The sequence below is a fragment of the Crinia signifera genome, chromosome 6, assembly GCF_055691185.1.
Source record: "Crinia signifera chromosome 6, ASM5569118v1, whole genome shotgun sequence".
Taxonomy (NCBI): Eukaryota; Metazoa; Chordata; class Amphibia; order Anura; family Myobatrachidae; genus Crinia; species Crinia signifera.
Genome location: NC_139222.1, coordinates 32,520,351 through 32,547,741, shown reverse-complemented (window position 1 = coordinate 32,547,741; position 27,391 = coordinate 32,520,351). Strand labels below are relative to the sequence as shown.

General features: G+C 49.3%; 1 long non-coding RNA gene across 1 annotated transcript in view; it reads left to right on the top strand.

Moving 5' to 3' along the window:
• The first annotated feature begins 12,431 nt into the window (after positions 1–12,431).
• The window catches only part of LOC146006896 (uncharacterized), a 50,543-nt gene continuing 35,583 nt past the window's right edge, over positions 12,432–27,391 (top strand). Inside the window, exons 1-2 of the long non-coding RNA XR_014444115.1 lie at positions 12,432–12,712; positions 23,488–23,586. This is a non-coding gene — a long non-coding RNA (uncharacterized LOC146006896). The remainder of the gene's footprint in view (positions 12,713–23,487; positions 23,587–27,391) is intronic.

The following is a 27,391-nucleotide window of genomic DNA, read 5'->3' as shown; positions in this document are numbered from 1 at the left end:
CTGCACCCCCATCCGCATTCCTTCTGGTGTCAGTCACAGACGCGTTTCCCCAGAGCTTCCTATGTTGTTACGTCGCAGTGTCAGCGTCTGCAGTAACACTGCTGTAATGTACGGCCTGAGTGACAGGTTCCGACATCTGTGTGACATTTATACGTTATATAGACCACGCTGTAAGAGCCTGACATCTAACCTCTCCATAATGTCTCCAGCTCACTAATTCCAGTGCCAGATGCAGTGATCACTGACACCCCTTTATCTCCTCTCTCTGTAGCCAACCATTGCACACGCTGTCTCCAAAAAGCTCAGCTTGGAAAGGATGGAAGCAGCAGAGGCCCAGAGACCACCAATACCAGCCCAAGACCAGGCAGCATTCAGCGGGATCTCGTACATCAGCACCACCTGGAGATCCCTGCCAGGGACATCCGGCCAGTAGGAAGATCAGAGCGAGATGCCATTCTGAGCTCAGCAGCGCTCACACCAACAGCCAGGTAGTATACCACACTGTGTAGGGCAGCACTGGTTTATTACACAGCACACTGATACACACACACACACAGCACTGCACCACTGAGCCCCTCCAGCACACTGATATACACTTAACACTGCACCACTGAGCCCACCCCAGCACACTGATACACACAGCACTGCACCACTGAGCCCCCCCAAGCACACTGATACACACATAGCACTGCACCACTGAGCCCCCCAGCACAATGATACACACATAACACTGCACCATTGAACCTCCCAGCACACTGATACACACATAGCAATGCACCACTGAGCCCCCCCAGCACAATGATACACACACACAGCACTGCACCACTGAGCACCTGAGCACACTGATCCATACATTGCACTGCCCCACTGAGCCCCCCCCCCCAGCACATTGACACACAAATAGCACTGAACCACTGAGCCCCCCCAGCACACTGATACACAAATAGCACTGCACCACTAAGGCCCCCAGCACACTGATACACACATAGCACTGCCCCATTGAGCCCCCCAGCACACTAATACACACATAGCACTGCACCATTGAGTCCCCCAGCACACTGATACACACATAGCACTGCACCACTGAGCCCCCCCAGCACACTGATACACACACAGCACTGCACCACTGAGAACCTCAACACAATGATACACACATAGTGCTGCACCATTGACCCCCGAGCACACTGAAACACACATAGCAATGCACCACTGAACCCCCCAGCAAAGTATTACAGAGCACTGCACCACTGAGCCCACCCCCAGTACAATGACACACACACACACCACTGATACATAGCACTGCACCACTGAGCCAACCCCCCCATCTGACTGATACACACACAGCGCTGCACCATTTAGCCCCCCGGCACACTGATACACACATAGCACTGCACCACTGAGCCCACCCCAACACACTGATATACACTTAACACTGCACCACTGAGCCCACCCCAGCACACCAATACAAACAGCACTGCACCACTGACCTCCCAGCAGACTGATACACACATAGCACTGCACCGCTGAGCCCCCCAGTACAATGATACACACACACACACACAGCACTACTGAACACCTCAGCACAATGATACACACATAGTGCTGCACCATTGAGGGCCCCCCAGTACACTGATTCACACATTGCACTACCCCACTGACCCAGGGATCACCAGGCATCACTCCAGCGGTTGCCCCGAGGGCTTAATCCGGCCCTGGTGGTTGTGTAAGGGCTGGGGCATAATTACTGCAGCCCTGTGTAAGTTATTCTGACCAAACCCCAGTCTCAAGCATACTGTACAGGTCTCCTTGACCCACCCCTACTGTACAGATCTCCTTGACCCACTCCCCCCAGTCACCAGTGTATAGGTCTACCAGCTCATCCACCAGCATATGTCTCCAAGCCCAAACCACAAGCTGTAGCTCCTCCCACATTACCCACAGCTCTGCCCATTCCACTGCACCTATTTTTCTAGACAAATAGCACCACATACATCTCACCAGCCCACTGGCTACAGCTACAGAGCCTCTTAATGCCCGGAGGGAAGGGCGGTCCTTCCAGCCATGGTTCCCCGGAGGTTTCCCCCACAGGGGGTTTTTCCTCTTCTGAGTGCTGAAGGACGACTCTTCGTGAGTCACGAGGCTGCCACCATATAGGTCCTCTAGAGGACAACCTTAAAAAAAAACAAAAAAAACCGAACAAGTTATCAATAAAAGCTTTGATTCCTTTCCCCCTATATCCGTCTCCTTGTCTTTATTTGAGTTGTAGTTCATGGGGTGGTGTAATCTGGCCGGGAGGGGAGGACATCAGCCATCAGACAGCGTATACATCCAAGTGCATGGTGCAGATGAACGCGTCAATGAACAGAAGATGGATCATGAGGGACGAAGCTTCAGTGGAAGGAAGATAACGTCTTTCTCCTCACAGTCCACTGCAATTTCTCTGATTAGGGATCTGTGCTGAAGTAGGCCCAAAGTCATACAGTGACCGCACCAACATCAGAGTATGAACTAAGATCTCACTCAGAGGGGTGCACAGGTTGGTAACAGATTCTGTGTGCAGGACCCCCCACCCCACAGTAACCCTATGGACTCTAACATTAGGATAAGGGACCAGGCCCGCTGTACAACCACATTGTCTGAGACATAGAACCAGCCCCAAAGGGGCCAAATGTTATGTAAATGTCTTTATACTTATCTGTGCATACTATGGGCCTCATCCAGAGATGTACACCCGCCAGCCCGATGGGTGATATCTGTGTATACTATGGGCCTCATCCAGAGATGTACACCCGCCAGCCCGATGGGTGATATCTGTGTATACTATGGGCCTCATCCAGAGATGTACACCTGCCAGCCCGATGGGTGATATCTGTGTATACTATGGGCCTCACCCAGAGATGTACACCCGCCAGCCCGATGGGTGATATCTGTGTATACTATGGGCCTCATCCAGAGATGTACACCCGCCAGCCCGATGGGTGATATCTGTGTATACTATGGGCCTCATCCAGAGATGTACACCTCCCAGCCCGATGGGTGATATCTGTGTATACTACGGGCCTCACCCAGAGATGTACACCAGCCAGCCCGATGGGTGATATCTGTGTATACTATGGGCCTCACCCAGAGATGTACATCCGCCAGCCCGATGGGTGATATCTGTGTATACTATGGGCCTCATCCAGAGATGTACACCCGCCAGCCCGATGGGTGATATCTGTATATACTATGGGCCTCATCCAGAGATGTACACCCGCTCACCCGATGGGTGATATCTGTGTATACTATGGGCCTCATCCAGAGATGTACACCCGCCAGCACAATGGGTGATATCTGTTTATACTATGGGCCTCATCCAGAGATGTACACCCGCTCACCCGATGGGTGATATCTGTGTATACTATAGGCCTCACCCAGAGATGTACACCCGCCAGCCCGATGGGTGATATCTGTGTATACTATAGGCCTCACCCAGAGATGTACACCCACCAGCCCGATGGGTGATATCTGTGTATACTATGGGCCTCACCCAGAGATGTACACCCGCCCACCCGATGGGTGATATCTGTGTATACTATAGGCCTCACCTAGAGATGTACACCCGCCCGCCCGATGGGTGATATCAGTGTATACTATGGGCCTCATCCAGAGATGTACACTCCCCAGCTCGATGGGTGATATCTGTGTATACTATGGGCCTCACCCAGAGATGTACACCCGCTCACCCGATGAGTGATATCTGTGTATACTATAGGCCTCACCCAGAGATGTACACTCCCCAGCTCGATGGGTGATATCTGTGTATACTATGGGCCTCACCCAGAGATGTACACCCGCCAGCCCGATGGGTGATATCTATGTATACTATGGGCCTCACCCAGAGATATACACCCGCCAGCCCGATGGGTGATATCTGTGTATACTATGGGCCTCACCCAGAGATGTACACCCGCCAGCCCGATGGGTGATATCTATGTATACTATGGGCCTCACCCAGAGATATACACCCGCCAGCCCGATGGGTGATATCAGTGTATACTATGGGCCTCACCCAGAGATATACACCCGCCAGCCCGATGGGTGATATCTGTGTATACTATGGGCCTCACCCAGAGATGTACACCCGCCAGCCCGATGGGTAATATCTGTGTATACTATGGGCCTCACCCAGAGATGTACACCCGCCCACCCGATGGGTGATATCTGTGTATACTATAGGCCTCATCTAGAGATGTACACCCGCCCGCCCGATGGGTGATATCAGTGTATACTATGGGCCTCATCCAGAGATGTACACCCGCCAGCCCGATGGGTGATATCTATGTATACTATGGGCCTCACCCAGAGATATACACCCGCCAGCTCGATGGGTAATATCTGTGTATACTATGGGCCTCACCCAGAGATGTTCACCCGCCCACCCGATGGGTGATATCTGTGTATACTATAGGCCTCACCCAGAGATGTACATCCGCCAGCCCGATGGGTGATATCTGTGTATACTATGGGCCTCACCCAGAGATGTACACCCGCCAGCCCGATGGGTGATATCTGTGTATACTATGGGCCTCACCCAGAGATGTACACCCGCCAGCCCGATGGGTGATATCTGTGTATACTATAGGCCTCATCCAGAGATGTGCACCTGCCAGCCCGATGGGTGATATCTGTGTATACTATGGGCCTCACCCAGAGATGTACACCCGCCAGCCCGATGGGTGATATCTGTGTATACTATGGGCCTCATCCAGAGATGTACACCCGCCAGCCCGATGGGTGATATCTGTGTATACTATGGGCCTCATCCAGAGATGAGCACCCGCCAGCCCGATGGGTGATATCTGTGTATACTATGGGCCTCATCCAGAGATGAGCACCCGCCAGCCCGATGGGTGATATCTGTGTATACTATGGGCCTCACCCAGAGATGTACACCCGCCAGCCCGATGGGTGATATCTGTGTATACCATAGGCCTCATCCAGAGATGTACACCCGCCAGCCCGATGGGTGATATCTGTGTATACTATGGGCCTCATCCAGAGATGTACACCCGCCAGCCCGATGGGTGATATCTGTGTATACTATGGGCCTCACCCAGAGATGTTAGTCAGACCTCCTCATTATGGTGTTGGCAGCTGACAGCCATCTAGTGCACTGTTTATACATTTTCTGTGTATTTCTCCCCCATATATGTCTATGACCTCCAACATGTGCCCCCCATATATGTCCCTGACCCCCCACTTGTGCTACTTGTGGGAATAAATGCCCATGTACGGCAGTGGCATGTAAGGTTTGCCATATATGTGCATCTATTCCCATATTTGCCTGTGCCCCGCCATGTGCCTTTTTCCACAGAACCCGCTTCCATTTACGCATCTGCCTCCTTTTGTGCTACCCCAATGTGCCTAACCCACGACCCCCATGTGTGCCCCTCCCTAGGTGCCTTATCCATGACCCCAGGTGTGTCTCTGCACATAGTTGTTCCCCCTAGCGGAGTGTCACCATCTCCTCCATGCTGCACATCATAGAGGTGGGATACATGTGTGTTTAGGATGCCCCCAGTAAACCTGATGTGGAGGCGTGTGCCTAGGGGCGGCCGAGCGACCATATTGCCAGCTATTGGATGGTGCACCAGTGATAAATCGCTGGGTGCGTGCTCCTGTTTTTAGCCCCCTAATGGTCGCTAGTCGGAGAAGCTTGCTCCTCCCACCAGCGACTTCCCCCGCCTCTTCTCCCGGCAGCATCAGAGGAATCAGTCTGTAAAACAGCTGTCAAAAGCCTCTTTTTAGTTAAATGAGGTGAAGATTTAGAGGGGAGATAGGCTAGCCACCTAGGATGCCTCTGCAGCGGCAGTGGCAGCTACATGTGGGTGCAGCAGTATACAGCCTCGTGCGGGAAGATGGCCGCCGGCCTCTCTGAGCAGGGCTGCTGGGATAGGAAGCTCCGTCCCCACCATTATGACGCCTTCCCGCACTGCCGCACTATAATACTGCCGGGGCACCCGCTAGTCAGGTGTCCAGCAGGTAACTCACCCCTGCCACCAAGCGCTGCTGGGTGCGGTCTGGCTGAGCTGCACCTGAGACTCTCGCTGTGGAAACCCCAGCGCAAACCGCAGTGGCGGTGGGGTTTCCCCGGCAGTTCCACGGTGGAGACCGGCAGTGGCAGTTTTTCCCTATAAAATCTAAAGGGACCTATATAGAGAGCCTCTATAAATTGACCCTCAAGGACTTTAAAAACTTGTGCTCTTCACAAAACAAAACAGAATTGAAAGATAACCTCACAAGATACAAAAAGAACACACTTAATAAATTAATAAAAGACACCTCTATCGTAATAAAGCAGGCCGATAAGGGGGGGGGGGGGGGGGGTAATTATCCAAAACAGAGAAGCTTTAAGACAGCTGGAGGATGAGGAAGTACATAAAAAACTATCCTTAAGCCCCACCCCCAACTTCATTAAATCTTTGAAATTCTTATTGGATAAAGCATTTGAGGCTACTATTATTTCACAGGATGAACTCCGCTTTCTCTTAGCTGAACATCCCATTACCCCAGTATACTATCACCTCCCCAAAATCCACAAGTCCCTCACAGCACCCCCGGGTCGTCCTATTATTTCGGGTGCTGGGTCTTTAACTTCTAATTTATCTCACTATGTCGATACATATTTGCTACCACAGGTGTCCACACTGAGGTCTCACATTAAAGACACGACCCACTTCTTGAATTTGATTAATCAAATAGAGTGGAAAGACTCATACGCATTTATGACCTTGGACGTACAGAGCCTCTTTTCTAATATTCCCCATGAATCGGGAGTTAGGGCGGTGGAAAAAAGACTCTATTAAGATGGTGACCTCAGTGTGGAACATATTCAGTTTATTCTAGACTCCATCACTTTCATATTAAATCACAATTATTTTTCTTTTTTAGGCACCCACTACCTTCAAACTATGGGGACGGCCATGGGGACCAGGTTTGCACCCAGCTATGCCAACCTCTACATGGGGGAGGTTGAGGACCTCCTTGTGCGGGGGGGGGCGGCTGGGGGGCGGGCCTGGTCCTCTATGGTCGTTACATAGATGATCTTTTTATTATTTGGGATGGGGATCTGTCTTCAGCACTTTCTTTCATCGCTCACCTTAATTCTAATTTATTTCATCTTAAATTCACATACACATTTCACTAAGATTGACTTTTTGGATGCCAGTTTAGAAATCAGAGAAGGCCGAGTTCATGTCTCTTATTTTAAGAAAACTGTCAATACAAATTCATATTTGCACTATCATCGTGCACATCATCCCTCTTGGAAGATGAACATCCCAAAGGGACAAATGCTTCATTTTAGGCGGAATTGTTCAGATGTACAATCAGATCAAGTGGAAGACTTAGCCAAGTCTTTCGTATAAAGAGGTTACCCTGAACATTTGGTGAAAGGAGCAATATAGGAGGTTAAAAAATACGACAGAGAGACATTACTGGTCCCTAAAAAGAAATCGATTTCCATCCCAAAGGAGAACAGGATGTCTTTTATATCCACCTTTAATTCCCAATACAGGGAGGTTAGGAACATAATTCAGAAAAACTACAATATTTTGAAACAAGATCATACATTGAAAGAAATACTACCGGTCAAACCCTCTTTTATTAAACAAAAAAAAACAGATCACTAAAAATTGTATTGGCTTCTAGCGAACTGAAAGAAGCTAAATGCAACAGTAATAGGGGACCGGACACCTGACACCCCAAGTATGTGGTTGACACAGAATACTCAGGGGTGCTACAAATGTGGCAGAAATTTCTGTATTACCTGTGGGCATATTCAAAATAGAACAAAATCGATTCTAATCAAAGGTGATAAGAATCCCCATGACATTAGGGGCTTTATACATTGTAATAGCAATTATGTCATTGATTTATTGGCCTTCAGTTGTGGGGAGAACGACCAGACCTTTGAGAGTGAGATTTCTGGAACACCGTAGAAATGTGACTATCCATCCCCCATAGTGACTATCCCTCCCCCTAGTGACTATCCATCCCCCATTGTGACTATCCATCCCCCATAGTGACTATCCATCCCCCATAGTGACCATCCATCCCCCATAGTGACCATCCATCCCCCATAGTGACTATCCATCCCCCATAGTGACTATCCATCCCCAATAGTGACTATCCATCCCCCTAGTGACTATCCATCCCCCATAGTGACTATACATCCCCCATAGTGACTACCCATCCCCCATAGTGACTATCCATCCCCCATAGTGACTACCCATCCCCCATAGTGACTATCCATCCCCCATAGTGACTATCCATCCCCCATAGTGACTACCCATCCCCCATAGTGACTACCCATCCCCCATAGTGACTATACATCCCCTCTACTGACTATACATCCACCCTAGTGACTATCCATCCCCATAGTGACTACCCATCCCCCCATAGTGACTATCCATCGCCCCTAGTGCCTATCCCTCCCCCTAGTGACTATCCATCCCCCCTAGTGACCATCTTTCCCCCATAGTGACTATCCATCCCCCATAGTGACTATCCCTCCACCCTAGTGACTATCCATCCCCCCTAGTGACTATCCATCCTCCATAGTGACTATCCATCCCCACTAGTGACTATCCATCCCCCCTAGTGCCTATCCATCCCCCATAGTGACTATCCATCCCCCATAGTGACTATCCATCCCCCCTAGTGACTATACATCCCCTCTACTGACTATACATCCACCCTAGTGACTATCCATCCCCATAGTGACTACCCATCCTCCATAGTGACTATCCCTCCCCCCTAGTGACTATCCCTCCCCCCTAGTGACTATGCCTCCCCCATAGTGACTATCCATCCCCCCTAGTGCCTATCCCTCCCCCTAGTGACTATCCATCCCCCCTAGTGACCATCTATCCCCCATAGTGACTATCCATCCCCCATAGTGACTATCCCTCCACCCTAGTGACTATCCATCCCCCCTAGTGACTATCCATCCCCCATAGTGACTATCCATCCCCCCTAGTGACTATCCATCCCCCATAGTGACTATCCATCCCCCCTAGTGCCTATCCATCCCCCATAGTGACTATCCATCCCCCCTAGTGCCTATCCATCCCCCATAGTGACTATCCATCCCCCATAGTGACTATCCATCCCCCCTTGTGCTTATCCATCCCCCATAGTGACTATCCATCCCCCATATTGACTATCCATCCCCCCTAGTGCCTATCCATCCCCCCTAGTGCCTATCCATCCCCCATAGTGACTATCCATCCCCCATAGTGACTATCCATCCCCCATAGTGCCTATCCATCCCCCATAGTGACTATCCATCCCCCATAGTGACTATCCATCCCCCCTAGTGCCTATCCATCCCCCTAGTGACTATCCCTCCCCCTAGTGACTATCCATCCCCACTAGTGACCATTCATGCCCATAGTGACTATCCCTCCCCCATAGTGACTATCCATCCCCCATAGTGACTATCCATCCCCCCTAGTGCCTATCCATCCCCCATAGTGACTACCCATCCCCAATAGTGACTATCCATCCCCCCTAGTGCCTATCCATCCCCCATAGTGACTATCCATCCCCCCTAGTGACTATCCATCCCCCCTAGTGACTATCCCTCCCCCTAGTGACTATCCATCCCCACTAGTGACCATCCATCCCCCATAGTGACTATCCCTCCTCCCTAGTGACTATCCCTCCCCCATAGTGACTATCCATCCCCCATTGTGACTATCCATCCCCTCTACTGACTATCCATCCCCCATAGTGACTATCCATCCCCCCTAGTGCCTATCCCTCCCCCTAGTGACTATCCATCCCCCCTAGTGACCATCCATCCCCCATAGTGACTATCCATCCCCCATAGTGACTATCCCTCCACCCTAGTGACTATCCCTCCACTCTAGTGACTATCCATCCCCCCTAGTGACTATCCATCCCCCCTAGTGACTATCCATCCCCCATGACTATCCATCCCCCCTAGTGACTATCCATCCCCCATAGTGACTATCCATCCCCACTAGTGACTATCCCTCCCCAATAGTGCCTGTCCCTCCCCCTAGTGACTATCCCTCCCCCTAGTGACTATCCATCCCCCATAGTGACTATCCATCGCCACTAGTGACTATCCATCCCCACTAGTGACTAATTATCCCCCATAGTGACTATCCATCCCCACTAGTTCCTATCCATTCCCACTAGTTCCCATCCATCCCCACTAGTGACTATCCCTCCCCCCTAGTGACTATCCATCCCCCATAGTGACTATCCATCTCCCCTAGTGACTATCCATCCCCACTAGTGACTATCCATCCCCCATAGTGACTATCCCTCCCCCTAGTGACTATCCATCCCCCATAGTGACTATCCATCGCCACTAGTGACTATCCATCCCCACTAGTGACTAATTATCCCCCATAGTGACTATCCATCCCCACTAGATCCTATCCATCCCCACTAGTTCCCATCCATCCCCACTAGTGACTATCCCTACCCCCTAGTGACTATCCATCCCCCATAGTGACTATCCATCTCCCCTAGTGACTATCCATCCCCACTAGTGACTATCCATCCCCCATAGTGACTATCCCTCCCCCTAGTGACTATCCATCCCCCATAGTGACTATCCATCGCCACTAGTGACTATTTATCCCCACTAGTGACTAATTATTCCTCATAGTGACTATCCATCCCCACTAGTTCCTTTCCATCCCCACTAGTGACTAGCCCTCCCCCTAGTGACTATTCATCCCCCATAGTGACTATCCATCCCCCCTAGTGACTATCCATCCCCACTAGTGACTATCCATCCCCCATAGTGACTATCCATCCCACCTAGTGACTATGCATCCCCCAAAGTGACTATCCATCACCTCCCCCATACACATACAGATATCGGCCTCCGGTCCCAGACCACACTCACCTTCTTGTAACTCTTCCCAAGTTGACAGTGTCTGTGCTCTCCGAGAACACTGGTAACCGAGCCGCCATCCATCATGGGCCAGTGGGGCTCCCATTTTCTTCTGCTGCCATCCTTCTTCCACCCCTGGAATCACCGACCCCATCTTCTTCCTCCTCCCTCAGCAAGCCAACACAAGTACCTGGGTATAAGACCAAGACTGCATGTGAGAGGAGCCACACTCTGGGGGTACATATTCTGGGGGCTGCGGGGTGTATATAGTTACAGAGCTGGGTGGGAGGATGTGTGGGGAACACAGGCACCAGTCACAGCACTTCCTGCAGCTCAGAGGGACTGATGAGGGAGGATGTAAGCCCCTGGCCAGGCTGATAGTGTCCTGTCTTCCAGTGCACAGGATGTGGTCGCTATAACTGCCCTGTGTCACACAGCAGTCTGGGCAACGCTGCTCTTGTCCTGTCACCTGTCAGAGGGGTCAGTGTCCGAGGCAGGCGTAGACCACAAGAGTGGCGCTGAGGCATGCCAGGCTGCGGCGCCCTCCCCAGCCTGGCACCTCACACAGCAGCGCACTCAGCGTAATGGTAGGACAGACCCTGCTGATAGGTACAGGCTGCAGATGGGAGGGTTAAGGACAGGTTACAGGGGGTGGAGGGATAGGGATAGGCTGTGGAAGTTTTTTTTATTTTTGGGGGGTGATGAAAGGGGGGGGGGGGGGGGGGGAACCAAATGAGTAGTAAGTAAGATTACCTGACCCCTGTCAGGATTCCCTCCTTCGGGATGCCGGTGTCGGTATTCTGTATGCCGGCATCCCAGACGCCAGTCACCTGTATGTATCAGTGTGAGTGTAATGTGCGTGTGTATATAACAGTGGTGGCATCAGTGCAGCCCCCTCTTATTACACACAGATCACTGCATACAGCTGCTTATGTGATCAGTGTATTGTGTCACCACAGCACCCACTCCCCCTCCCCCCCCCCCCCCCCTATACAGCAGCAGTGACATGTGACATAATATCAGTAATAATACGGACAATATAATAACCCCAATAATTATTGTGTATAAAACTAATAATAAATGAGACATACAAACAACAAATGAGCATAAATGAGAGAGAAATGTGAGAGCTGAGGGGACACCGGCCGCAGGGAGCCAGCCCCGCCCACATCACACACACTGACCTGCTCTCCCTGAGGTCCGCCTGCTCTGCCGCCACCGCGCTACCTCTCCTCCACACAGCGGCTGGGCCCGGGTGCTGTCAGGTGCCTCCAGGGCCATTCCCATGCCCGGTACCGGGAGTCTTCTCCTCCTCTGTCACCGCAGCAGCCCGGGCGGGAACCTGCCCTACAGCGACGCAGCATCACACACACAGCGCCGCCCCCGGGGAACTCTGCCCCTAGTGGCTGCTGGGCGGAACTGCAGCTGCCTCTGTCATCATGTGTGCGGCTCCCTGTCATGCTGCTGCTGGGCCGGGCGGGGGCGCATTCGCAGCGAGAGAAGCAGCCGGCAGCAGCAGTCAGTGTATCCGGCGGGAGGAGTCCGGCATCTCCCTGTGGGCCTGTCCGCAGCCCCGCTTCAGCAGACCAGATTGCAGGGAGCCCAGCAGCAGCAGCAGGGTGGATGATCGGATCCCTGCTCAGCCCAGCCGCAGCCCAGGGGAGACTGACACCCTGATTCCCCACCATGATAAATATAGTGACAAGTGGCCCTAGCCCTGGTACCGCCGGCATGGGCACCAGACAGGCGGCAGGAGGGAGTATGCGGCAGATGCTGAGAGAGGCGCCTGTGGTAAGTCCTAACAAGAGCTCTGCATGGGATGGAGGAGATGTGAGAGGCAGAGGCTCTTCTGTACCCTCCCCCATACCTCCCAACTTGTAGCTTTTGCGAAGAGGGACACTGGTAGGTAAGGATGGGTAATCATATGATGTTTCATCGACAACATCGGATTTATGGTTCCAATGTTCGATGTTTAACCCAATCCAATGTTTCCTCAACATCACTAGATTTATCGATGTTTTTCTCAATTTTCCAATGTTTATTTTTCTTTTGTGTGTCACTATGTGGTGCTGTCACACCTTGTTTTATATTCATTGACAACTTAAAACACAGATACAAAACAGTAACACACACAGGGCCAGATGCACTAAGCTTGAAAAGTGGCAAAATGGAGAGTGATAAACCACCAGCCAATCAGCTCCTACCTGCCATGTCATAGACTATGTTTACAAAATGTCATACAGGAGCTGATTGGTTGGTTTTAATCACTCTCCACTTTATCACTTTTGAAGCTTAGTGCATCTGGCCCTGTGTGTGGTGATGATACAGACGTCAGTTGAGAGAGGAGAAGAGAGAGAAAAAGATTAACTAAAGAGTATGGGCGGGATTCTCCAATAACCCCCGCCGCACATCGCCGGCATTCTCATTGTTAATAATCGCATATGCAGTAACATATGCGATTATTAACTCAAAGGCGATGACCGGCGATGTGTAGCGGGACCCCCCTCCCTCCCTGCACCCTTACCTGGCTGTAAGGGCTCCATTTCCTCCTCCCTGCACCCGGAAGCTGTGCAGGGAGGAGGAGGTCACTGTCTGAGCAGCACAGCAGGAGGCTGCCCGGACACAGGGGAGGGCAGCGCAGATCGACGGGGATGCGCGGGGTAGCGGGGGATGCGAAGAGAAGCCCATAGGCAGTGGCGTAGCTAAGTTTTGGGCTCCCCCCCCGCCAAGCACCCGCCGCCCATGCAAACCCCCCCAATCCCCCGCAGCCTTACCTATCGCGCTGGTCCCGGCGGCTCCGTTCTTCTGCTGAGGACCACCACAGAATGGCCGCCCCCATACAGCAGACAGTTCAGAGAACTGTGTGCTATATGGGGGCAGCCATTTTGTGGTGGTCCTCAGCAGAAGAATGGAGCCGCCGGGACCAGCGAGATAGGAAAGTCTGCGGGGGATTGGGGGGGGGTGTGTAACTATAGCACCGCAGCCCCCGGCGCCCCCACATGCACAGCGCCCCCCCCCCCCCCCGCGGTTGCAGGGGCTACGGTGCTATAGTTACGCCGCTGCCCATAGGCTTCCATGGGGTTACGCCAGTTCTAGATAGCGTAACCCATGGAAGCCTATGGGTGGGCGGTGGGGCTTTGCTGCATATGAAAATGCGGTAAAAACCCAGAAAACAGGGTTTTTACGTCATTTTTAGTGTGGCGAATCTCGCCCTATGTGAGAAATATTGCAGAGGATAGCTAGTTTATCCGAAGCAACATAAGCTTACCAGCATGGGCATGTAACGGAATCATATACACTGGCATGTGGGGGGTGAGGTTTTAAGGGGAGGAACATTGTGTGAAGGGAGTACTGATTTGATTGGTTGATGGAATGTCAGGGGAGTGGCTCTACATCTGATATATGTCTAGAAGGTTCCATCTCTTTTCAGTCAGATTCGTTGTGCTGATATGTATATTATTGAAGTGGTTAAATTCTGCTCATATTGTATCATCTTTCTGTTTTCACTTTTCTTTTTCTTTCTCTGCTAAATCTCTCATCTACATTCTAATCTGTATTTCTTCCTATTTGTTATATTCTCTCCTTCATCTATCCATATTGCATTTGCTGGGCCTGAGCATTTGCCGTGTCCCCTTGCGCTGTATAGGCACCGGGTCACGTCACAGTGTAATTAGCAGTTTAACTTCCGCGGGTCGCTTAGGTTTGCGGCGCTGGGCCTCCTGGTCACAGCGCTGCCGGTAGTTTATCGCAGCAGCGACGCGGCCTGTGATGGAGCCTCTAAAGCTGCGGGCGCCATTACTCGCGGGTCCTTCTGGCCGAGTCCGGGCTGGGACATCTGCAGGTTTCGGCTGTGCAGCGGAGTATCTCTCTGGCGCGCGGAGTATCTCTCTGTCGCCGTTCATACTGGCGGGGTCCGGTTAGGTTCCGGGGCTGCTATGCTGTATCCTGCTTAGCCCCTTCAGTTAGGGTTTATAGACACACTATGCGGGGCCGGGTTACCCCAGGCCGGGGGCGGTATTTCAGTTAATCTTGTACAAGCATTTGCACGGCTTTGGCTTTAAGTAACAGGAATGATTTTTAGCCTTTCCAACATGTTTGGTAGGCAAATCTGCCGAGCTATTGGCCCCCATTATTAGAGGGAGTATTTCTCTTGTTACCATTCCTTTGTGTTTTATTCAGGACTTATGGTATATTATTTTATAATATACAGTAGATTGAGGTTGCTATCTATGTCATTTAGATTTGTTTCCTGTGGGTGGCATTGGTAGGATTTTATGTCTGATATTGGCGCCATTTTAGAGTTCAAGTCGGCCACTGGCGGCGCTGGTACGAGATCTGCCAAAATCTTAAAGCGCAACGGTATATGCTGCGCTATATAAGAAACGGTAAATAAATGAAATATTTTCCCATGGTGGTAGCTGGTAGGGATGTATGCCACAGGACAATATGTCGCCTATGCATACTGGTGGCAGCCATTTTACTTGCTGTCTGCTATTTTGTACATCAGATCTTCAGTAATCAGTGGGGAACTTTGGTCCATGGTTTTGCGGTTATTAGCTGGTCCCTCGTGACCTTTGACTGCAATGTCGGCATTATTTCCCCTCTGGCAATAGCTGGGCATGCATATGTTAATCTGGCCGTGACGCACGTGTGGGGGGCGGACAGCTGACATAGCATTCGGACGGTGTGAGCGATCCGTATGGTAGGCGGGGCTAAGAACACTGGGTGCACGTCCAAAATACGCATCCGACCGAGTCAACTAGAATAAGGGCCACAGTGTATTTGCTCATGTATACAGAAGCGATCGTCTGTTCTTTGTTTTCCAGCTCACATTCAGTAAGGCCTATTGTGCCTTATTTCATTTTCCTCATTGTGGCTACATTGCAGATGTTTCTTTTTCCAATATAACCTGTATAATTACTCGCTGTTTCCTAGTCTGTTACCACTGACAGATATTCTAGTAGTATTTCCTAATACCGCTGCTGCATTTAGCGTTCCAGATGAAAACGTGAAGTTTCAGCTCCATCTCCACTAAATAAATGCTAAGATTCTGGCCCTGCTAATCTTACATATATGAGCACCGGTGGTATATGAATTGCTTCATGCAAATAAGGCCAGTTACCCAATCATTTAAAAAATAAATGAATTTAGTGATTGCGATGCTCTGATTTTAATTTTAGACCTTAGGGCTTTTCTTAGGTGCATTAGACCCCCCAATCCTTAATCCAGCTCTATCTGATTGGTTTACTTGCCGATACTGTTGCCAACATCACACTTTATCCTAGAGTTTCCCAAAATATGCCTAATACCCCTTTCACATCAGCCTAAATTCCCGGGTTGGGTCCGGGAACAACCCCGGACTAGCTCTGGTGTGAAAGGTTCCAGGGACAAATTCCCGGGTTAATTTGCCAGCAATTCAACCCTGGTAGGTAGCAGGGTTGCTCCCGGGTCCTTCCAGGGTTACTGGCTGGTGTGAAAGGTGCAGGGACATGTCCCTGCTTCCCGTGTTGCCTCTGCTAGTGCTGATTTGCTAGCAGGGCAACTTCCTGTTGTGGTGGACACTCACAGACACGCCCAGAGTGCAGGGAGACACTGAGCATGTTCTGTGGCTCCACAGACCCCAGAAGTGCATTTTAACCCCTGAAAGCCTGCAATGTGTGCCATGTCTTGGACAAATGAGGAGGTGAGGGAGCTATTAATCATTAGAGGGGAAGATGCTTTCATATGCCTTTTAATTTGTTTTATACAAGTAAACAAAGGCTGAAACACTACAAATGTTTTGTGTCTTAATTATTAATAATCTAATGTGAGCCTAAAAAAGGCCATTTTCAATGCTATTCTCATAGAAATGCAGGGTCATCCCGGGTTCAGTGTGAAAGGTGCCGACCCGGGTTGTCCCTGCTTCAAAAGCATGTGTGAATGGGTCCCAACCCGGGAATGTCCCTGCTTGTCCCGGGAATGTAATTCCCGGGTTTGTCTCTGCAATTCTGGTGTGAAAGGGGTATTACAGTCCAAGTTTTAAGGATAGCCATGCTTGAGTCCAGGCGTTTAAATCAAAATGAGTAATGTAGTTAAGTCATCTGTGCTCGCACGTGGACATCCTTAAAGCCTGGCCAGTAATTATGGAGTTTGGGAAATTCTGCCTTAGCCTATAACACTGTTTTTCTGTATCTCGTGTGGTGTTAATTCCATGATGTAATCGCAAGACCTGTGACACAATGTAATGTAATATTTTGGAACTCTATAAATCATGATAAAATTAATATTTTACACTGCATCAGCTAATGTTAGCCCACATTTATTTATACACACGTAAAACAATAATAAACAAATCTAAAATAATGACAGAGACCTATTGGTGAGGAAAATCGTCAGGGTTACTAATTACTAGCTGAAGTACCCGGCGATACCCAAATGATCAAGTTATTAAGTTATCATTAAGTTCGGTGTAACAGTCACCATAATAATAATTAGCAGCTCTTCCAACACACCCATGAGGTGGCTGCTCAATGTCGTTTTTTTTGTGGGGTGTCGCCATTAGCCCTAATCCCCAGCTTGTTACCGTCAATTCCCTCCAGAAAAATGATTGCAAAAACTGGAGGGATCAGGAACAAGTCTTTAACAATCATTTGATTGTTTGCAAAAAAAAGAATAGGATTAAAAGAAAAGGAGTAAAAGAAAAGATGTAAAAATTTATTAATAATATTAAATAGGAACTTACCGCTTTAGACCTTTGATCTTACATTTTGGGTGTTCTGATTCGCTGGGGAGCCATCAGGTGAGGTGGGAGAGAAGGTCCAGGCTGAAGAGTCCCTCGCGGCACAGAGGGCAGGTGTTGTTGACCTCCAGCCATTCTGTAAGACAGGGAGCATGGAAGGTGTGGTGGCAGTGTGACAAAGCCATTTCCGTTCCTACCTCAATGTCCGAGATGCAGATGGCGCAGTGCTCTGGTTTCTCTCCTTCCGCAATGGTGTGCCTGCAGAAGGTGGGGAGACGGGGCTTGAAGAACTGCAGGAATATTTCCAGCAGGAGGCGATTTGGTCTCACAGCCTCTGCCTGATGGTCACTGCCACTGGGCTCATGTCCTCCTCTTCCTCTCCGTCCAGATCTTCCTCTCCGTCCAGATCTTCCTCTTCCCGACGATGGTCCAGATCTTCTTCCTGATCGACTCCCATCGGATGGTCTGCGGCGTCCTGACCTCAGCCAAGCCTCTCTGATGTTCCGGCTGGGTCCATCTAAAATGATATTTCATATATTGTAGATATAACAAATAGCCATATGTGACATGTGAGGATCGGATATTGCTGTGTACAATAAGAGATCCAGCAATAACATCATTATATATATTAAATTACCATACAACTGAAATACAGAGCTGCAGCAGTATGCGTGTACGGATGCAGGCCCCAATGTTTAGCGCTTCCTGATCTGTAACTAACAGCATGGGAGGTGCCAGCCAGTAACACAGGGACACTGGCCAACCACCACTGCTATAATCCCTCCCACTACAAAGGACAGGTGCCCATACACTAGTAAGATTTATCATCAGATCTGGCTGGTTGGGACAAAAACATGGTGATGGATGAGTGACAGTTTGTCAGTTTTCCAGCATTTCCAAGCTGTCAGCTGTCATTTGCTCTCATCCATAACCATGTTTTTGTTCCAACCAGCCAGATCTGAAGATAAATCTGCGTGTGTATGGCCACTAAAATATTTAATTTACTGAACAAACTTTTTACTGACCTTGGTTTCCAATTAGCTGGGACAACTCTCGACGGCTCATTGTAGCCGGAGGCAGAAGGTGATCGAAGGGAGAAAAAGAAGAAAAAAAGGGGTAAAAGAGAAAGAAAAAGCACAGATGTAATTGTGCGCTGAGCTCCACTCACTGGTCACTCACTACAGTCACTGGCTGCGATTTTTTAGCGTGAAAATATCTCTTACCTGACAGCTGGTTTTTTCCCTGCGTCCTCGTCCACTTCTGCCCAGGAAATGCCAGTGCTGAGGCTGCATCATTCAAATGTGGCATGCGGGCGGCAGTTGGTGATGGCCGTGCGGCACATCACATCTACATTATATTCCACATCATCCTCTTCCAGGACAGGGGAAATGACCAAAAACAGACACCCAGACATATGTACATGTGTAACACTAGCTTCTGTGCATTATTGTAGCAACCCAGCATCTGTAATACACCATGAGACAGGTTTATTAAGCCTGATGAAGCTGCACCAGCCAATCAGCCCCTAACTGTCAATGTTAAACCTATCCTGTTAGGAGCTGATTGGTTGGTGCGTTATCACTTCCCACTGTATCATGTCACCAGGCTTAGTACATATGGCCCTGTGGGAGGTGATTTGCTGATGAAATAAAAATGTAAAGAGAAATACAGGTTTTCTGATGATTTGATGCTGCGCATCTCAGAGTGTCTCAGTTGTGCCGGGTGACTTGTGCTGTGTGTCGCATTAATGCTACAATAGGTATATGAGGATGCCCTGACATCACAGCGGGCGAGATGTACTAAGCTTGAAAAGTGATCAAATTGAGAGTATTAAACAACCAGCCAATCAGCTGGTAATAGCCATGTCGCAGGCTGTGTTTGAAAAATGACAGGTAGGAGCTGATTGGTTGGAGGTTTATCACTCTCCATTTTATCACTATTTAAGGCTCAGTACATCTCGCCCGCTTAGCGTGGTGTGATATACTTGGATGACAGACACCGTTCATCTCTTCTTCTAATTATGGAAAACGTTTATGCATTTTATTATTGCTAATGTATAATTGGAGGATGGAACGCTGGGTGATTGATGTGTTTAGGACATTTGAGTGATTAATGGTGTGTACACACGGTGAGATCCCCTTGCTATGCGACTTAATGGTGTGTACACACTTGTACAATGTGCATATACTATAGAGTCAAAATCTCATCTGGATCTCATGTAGATCGCACAGGTTTTAACCCTTGTGATCCCGATGCGCGCTCCCGTATCTCAGCCAGAAAGTCTTGGCTGCATAGACTATATAGTGCAGATCTGCACTATGTAGTCTACATTGTATGCAGATAGTCTAAATTGTAATATAGCTGGAAGGGATAAATAAATAATAGATAAATAATACAGTGCAGGATAGCGCTGGTATTAATGCAAAAACAAAAGTGAAAAGATGGAGACTGGTCTGTGAGGTAATGTAGAGCAGGAATAATATGGGGAGGGGTTCACCTTGTGCTTTGGTCTCCCTTACTTCTCTAGATGAAATATATATATAAATGGCTATATGCAATATTTCAAATGAATACAAATGAGAGTAAGGATGTTTTGTTTAAAAAGTAAGTGTTTATTTGTTACTTGTTTCCTAGCAGGGCGCCCGTGCGCTGAATGCTTACTGGGCTATTCTCCGTAGTGAAATCGCATCGCATGACGCGTTATAGTAGCATGCGATACATGCGATGTGCATATAAAGTGCACAGGAGTGCTTATACAATGAAATATTGAATCCGATCTCAGTGCACCCAATGCGTTGCGATATTTTATTGTACAAGCAGCCATGTGATGGGTGTTTACAATTGTAATCCCCTATGCCATAGTTTTGCATCACCCCCAGTATTAACGCCACCCCGAAGCGTGACGAGCAGCGGCGGAACGCGTCCTCCGACCTTTTCATACCCCCACTATCCACGTCGGCGTGGAGTTGACTTTATATAGTGTGGGGAGCGCAGCGCGCCACCGTGCCCGAAGCGTGGCGAGCGGACGCGGATTACATGTAAAGTAGTCCACATCCCCTCACGGGGCTCGCTGTGCTGGCCACACTATATACAATCAACTCCATGCCGACGTGGATCGTGGGGTTCCGCCACCCCTCGCGGGGCTCCCTGTGCTCGTCATGCTTCGGTGTGGTGTTGATACTGGTGGGGTTTTAGGAACAGATTCTACTCTCCATCTATGGGAGTCATGGAATTCACGGAAAGGGGGCCTGAAATCGCATTGCACGGTGAAAACGTACCATGCGATGCGATTTCACTACGTTTGCGTACGTAAGACATCTGGGCGCCCTGCTAGGAAATAAGTACCGTTTATTTGTATTTACATACAAAGGTTTACTAACCCATACAATATAAAATGCAATTTGTATACTAAAAAGAATAAAAAAAAAGGTGCTAATATACAAAATCAGTATTGAGCTTGTAATATCAAGTGATTCTATGAGTCTCCTCTACTAGTAACTAATACCGGTATATGCATACACAGAGGGTGGGTATTGGGAAGGGGGGATCACATACACGGACTGACAGTCCAGCCCACTAACCTTATGCCATGTTATACCCGAGGTCGCAAACCTGAAGGACTGGCTTGTTAAAACAGATATGAAAAAATCCGGGTCCTCCCCTCAAAGTGACTCATTTCTGCGTCATATCAAACATGGATGCAGTAGATGTGGTTCCGGTACCTGCCAGCATAGGTGCCAATTCTGTGGGTGCTTGAGGGCCCGAGCACCCACGGAAATTGATGAGCACCCACCCGCTCAGCAGCGTCCCACTCGCCCGTGTCCCACTGCACTCCCCCTCCCTCGCCGCTGGCACAGGTACTGTGTGGGCATTTATGTATTTGGCACTGTGGGGGCATTCATGTATTTGGCACTGTGGGGGCATTTATCTATTTGGCATTGTGGGGGCATTTATGTATTTGGCACTGTGTGGGCATTTATGTATTTGGCACTGTGGGGGCATTTATGTATTTGGCACTGTTGCCATAATTTGAATATTGGAGACAACTGTGCTGCGTAATTTAAATCAGTATTATTTTGTGGCCACGCCCCTTTCCCTTGAAGCCACTCCCCTATGTTTTTGGCTTGAGCACCCACCAGCAAAAACATAAATCGGCACCTATGCCTGCCAGTTCCTCCTTACGAGTCATTGGCCACCATTTTAATTGTGACCGTATGTTCGTTGAATACCAAATCATATGCCCTTATGGCCTGGTATACATCGGCAAGACGGAACGCAAATGGGAAAGGATGACGGCCCATCGGTCATCCATATAAAGTGCCCTTGCCATAAGCTGTAGTGACCAACCGGTCTCTAGGCATTTTGCAGACTTAAAACACCCATTGAGGACATTGAGGTTATCACATGATAGATAGGGTCCAACCCCTCAGTTGTGGAGGTAACAGGGCTGCCAAACTAATACAATGTTAGTGTTCCTTCTAGGAACTGGGCAGGGCAGGGCGGGGCTGCACGGGGCAGCATAAAGGGGGTGGACCGGGTCTGCTGACATCACCATTGTGGACTGGCCCAGGTTGCCAACAGCACCAAAGAGCCGACGATGTCACCAAAGGGGGCGGGCCCTGCCACCGAAGTCACCAAAGGGGATGGTCCTGGCTGCCGCCATCACCAAAGGAGGTGGGTCAGATCCGCCAACATCACCAAAGGGGGCACTGATGGGGAATTCACTGCCGGGGAAGGGCTGGCATCTACGGCGGCGCTGGGCTTTTCCTTGTGCATTGGCGGGGACAGGCAGCAGGCTATTCTAGCCGAGAGCTGCTAGAGGGGCGGGGCTATAACAGCCTAGTAGTGTGAACACTACAATGTCAGACCAAATGGATCATGACACTGGATTTCTTTCCTCCATGTGGGCTTAATGAAAACCTGTCATTTTCCACATTTTATAGTGTTCATTCCAACACTCGCCATCTTTGAAAATCCATGCAGTTCCTCTTCCCTGCCTGGGGTGTCGCTGTCTGCTGTAGTGCTTCTAGCACAGTGTGGTCTGTATATCTGCATTGATATGCAAACCAGACCTGTGCTAGAAATACCACAGCAGACAGTGACACCCCAGGCAGGGAAGAGGAACTGCATGTGTTTTCAAAGATGGCGGGTGCTAGCATGCACACTATTTTACATTATTGCTCTGTTTTGGTAGTGCTATATATTGTGCCCGGTTTCTTTTCTGGCCCAAATATTGCATCTGGTGGAAGCACATGTGAGAGTATGTTCTATATTAAGTATGTGCGCGGTTGCGTGTTAATTCTTCCCATGTGTGCTGCACATCAGTCCATTTCTGTTTATTTATAGGCTACAATAATGCCCCTAGTGTTCTAGGTAGCCGCAGAATATACCTGGATATATGCGCATGTTATCAGTCAGCTGTTCTCATGTATCCCATATCATATCACATGCGGCACGCCCTTACATTCTATTAACACTTTTCCCTCACTAACACTACTGTATCTCTCTCTTCTTTTAATTACATTTCCTTTTTTATTTTATCTCTCTCTTTATATATAGCTTCGGCTTCCTATCACTAATTATTAACACTATAGTATCTCAGTGGCGTGCCGCACTGGGCTTCCTAGCATATGATAGTTTTTGGGGTGCCGCACCCGTCACCTAGATATGGACCCCCAATATACAGAGAAGCCTTGATGTGGCTTGGGGACATATCATACACCTGCGCAGGTATATGTAACCAATATCGCTGAATCCTATTATCATGTAGTGTTCAAGATTGGCTACTAATACTATTCAGTGAGCTGTGGGAACCAATGTCTTGTTTTACTATCCCATATCATTATAGGTAGCGTTGTTGCTATGGTGACTGGTTTGCCCTTTCTGTCGGAGGTCCCGCTCTAGCGAGATGATGTCATCCTTTAGTGTGGTGTGTACACATATAAAGGTAGGTCATTGTTTCTTGCTTGATGGTAAACTTAAACTGAAACGTTGTTATACGATCCCTGACTTCTGTCTTGCTTCCTACCTGTGTGCCGCACCTCCGCTTCTCTCCCTCTCTCTGGGGTTATGCAATCCCCCACTGCTATTTCGGACGGGTGAAATAGCGGCGGATGCCTATTCAATGTTGTCATTACCGACATTGAAGAGGCATCACGGCAGAACGAGCCGACTGTAAAAGCTGCTGGGCCCGTTCTGCAGATAACAGCTGTGGATTGTCACGGTTTCGACAATGCACGGCCATTTACACGGCTGCGCCCCCTTTTCACAGAACGGCAAGCGTTGAATCCTGCCTGCCGATTTCCTGACGGGCAAACCGCAAACGGGCCAGGATCACGGCTGTTGGGATGGACTGACAGTCGTGATCCGTGATTGCATAACCCCCATAGTCTCTCTCTCTCTCTCTCTCTCTCTATCTATCTATATATATATATATATATATATATATATATATATATAGATATAGATATATGTGTATATATATATGTATATATATGTATATACTTACCACGATCTCCAGCATTACAAATGTGGCTCCTGATTGGCTGCCCTATGCAAGCCCTGGCTTCTGATTGGTTGCCAGTCAGGAAGTTCCTATTGGCTGGTGGCTAGTGCATGTCATCAGACATTTGGAAAAATTAAGTTTTTTTAGGGGGTCAAAGGTACAAAATAGACTCTTTAACCCTTTCAGATCCGGCTTCTAGTCAGGTTCAACAGCCCTAGCGCTAGCAGCAGATCCGGTGGTGAGCCACTATAAAATAAGAACATTAACATCGTCCAACATTCAATGTAGATCATTTTTTTTAAATAAAAAAATGGACTACAAAGATTCTGGATGGCTCGGTAAGCTGCGAACATCACATCTTACCGAGCACCTGAGACGCCGCCGCGCCAAATTCACCACATTCCCAGTGATAATGAATTAGGCCCTTAGGTCATATAGGGCAGGCATGTCCAAGCTATGGCCCTCCAGCTGTTGTGAAACTACAAGTCCCATCATGCCATGCCACAGTTTTGCTATTAGGGAATGCTAAAACTATGGCAAGGCATGCTGGGATGTGTAGTGTCACAGCAGCTGGAGGGCCACAGTTTGGACAAGCCTGATATAGCATACATCTCTTACATGGAGACTCTCTGCGTTAGGCTGGGGGGGGGTGTGGCCAGGACAAGGCCGCCCAGCACGCCGTGTCCTCCCCATCGATGTGCTGCACATACTCTCTGTACTGACAATACCCATGCGTTCCGATACCATCCAGCCCTGGTTTATACATGTGGTCGTATTGTCATTTATTTTCCATTCATTTGAACTTTGCTGGATGTTGAATTCTACCTTCATGTAGTGATCTCTGCTCCTCAGCCGGCAGCTCGTGGTATTCTTTTATATTTGATCTAATATACTGACCCCATACGCAGCAACACACATCTCTATTGTTATGGTTTATTTCCATTGCTATTATAAAGGATATCATGAGTCAGAGAGATATTTACATTATTAAACATAGAAACATAGAATTTCATGTCAGATAAGAACCACTTGGCCCATCTAGTCTGCCCCTTTTTTAAACATGTTACCTCAAACCATACTTGCCTACTTTTGAAAACTAGTTTCAGGGAGATTATAGTTGGTCATAGAAGTTTGAACAGCGCCCCATTGAGGGGGCGTGTCATGCCCCACCCACAGGGCATGTCTATTTACAAATATGGAGAGATTGTGAAAAGAGATTGTGAACGTGGCACCTAGAAGCGTGGGTGTGCACTGCTACATCTGAGAGGAACCTTGTAAAACGACTTATATACAAGTGTAGATGATCCCCAAAGCAGTTCGTAAGAGCTACAATACTTGGTAAAGTGCTGGGAAATGGTGCTGATGATTCAGTGTAACTGTATCTGTCTCTCATTCCTTTTTTTCCCCAAAAATGTAACAGTATAATGTGGGCTAGGTAACATGAGGGAAATTGCTAGACTAATGAGGGAGAGAGGGAGATTGCTGCTATTTCAGGGAGTCTCCTGCAGAATGCAGGAGCGGAGGTAACTATGATGTAACAGTGTAATGTGGGCTAGGTGACATGAGGGAGATTGCTAGACTAATGAGGGAGAGAGGGAGATTGCTGCTATTTCAGGGAGTCTCCTGCAGAATGCAGGAGGGTAGGCAGCTATGCCTCAAACCATATTTGATCCTTATTTTTTTGTGAGGATATCAGTATGCCTATCTCAAGCAGGTTTAAATTGTACTACTGTATTTGCCTCTACCACCCGCTGATGCAGCATTACCAAGGGATTGTTGATAGAGAAGCTGCACAGCGTGAAGCCGTACGAGATGCTGAGGCTGCAGAGCGGTTAGCCAAACGAGAGGCTGCAGAGCGCAGAGCCGTACGTGATGCTGAGGCTGCAGAGCAGTTATCCAAACGAGAGGCTGCAGAGCGCAGAGCCGTACGAGATGCTGAGGCTGCAGAGCGGTTAGCCAAACGAGAGGCTGCAGAGCCGTACGAGATGCTGAGGCTGCAGAGCGGTTAGCCAAACGAGAGGCTGCAGAGCCGTACGAGATGCTGAGGCTGCAGAGCGCAGAGCCGTACGAGATGCTGAGGCTGCAGAGCCGTACGAGATGCTGAGGCTGCAGAGTTGTACGAGATGCTGAGGCTGCAGAGCTGTACGAGATGCTGAGGCTGCAGAGCAGTTAGCCAAACGAGAGGCTGCAGAGCTGTACGAGATGCTGAGGCTGCAGAGCTGTAGGAGATGCTGAGGCTGCAGAGCGGTTAGCCAAACGAGAGGCTGCAGAGCGCAGAGCCGTACGTGATGCTGAGGCTGCAGAGCAGTTATCCAAACGAGAGGCTGCAGAGCGCAGAGCCGTACGAGATGCTGAGGCTGCAGAGCGGTTAGCCAAACGAGAGGCTGCAGAGCCGTACGAGATGCTGAGGCTGCAGAGCGGTTAGCCAAACGAGAGGCTGCAGAGCCGTACGAGATGCTGAGGCTGCAGAGCGCAGAGCCGTACGAGATGCTGAGGCTGCAGAGCCGTACGAGATGCTGAGGCTGCAGAGTTGTACGAGATGCTGAGGCTGCAGAGCTGTACGAGATGCTGAGGCTGCAGAGCAGTTAGCCAAACGAGAGGCTGCAGAGCTGTACGAGATGCTGAGGCTGCAGAGCTGTAGGAGATGCTGAGGCTGCAGAGCAGTTAGCCAAACGAGAGGCTGCAGAGCCGTACGAGATGCTGAGGCTGCAGAGCGCAGAGCCGTACGAGATGCTGAGGCTGCAGAGCCGTACGAGATGCTGAGGCTGCAGAGTTGTACGAGATGCTGAGGCTGCAGAGCTGTACGAGATGCTGAGGCTGCAGAGCAGTTAGCCAAACGAGAGGCTGCAGAGCTGTACGAGATGCTGAGGCTGCAGAGCTGTAGGAGATGCTGAGGCTGCAGAGCAGTTAGCCAAACGAGAGGCTGCAGAGCTGTACGAGATGCTGAGGCTGCAGAGCTGTACGAGATGCTGAGGCTGCAGAGTGGCAGGCCGAGCGTGTGTACAAGCTGGAGCTGGTGAGGCTCAGAGGCCAGAGCGCTGTTGGTGACCCAGTGCTGTATGATACAGGGCATCATGATGGTGAACCTTTACGTGAGAGTTCATCTGCCGGGGCTACTGAGTTACTATATCTAATATTCACACCTCTAAACCCCTGAGGAAGTCCCACAACAGAAAGAAAGGGACGAAACCGGTTGGGTCATATTTACCTCTCCATCCCCACTGGCATCATATCAGATAAGCAAATA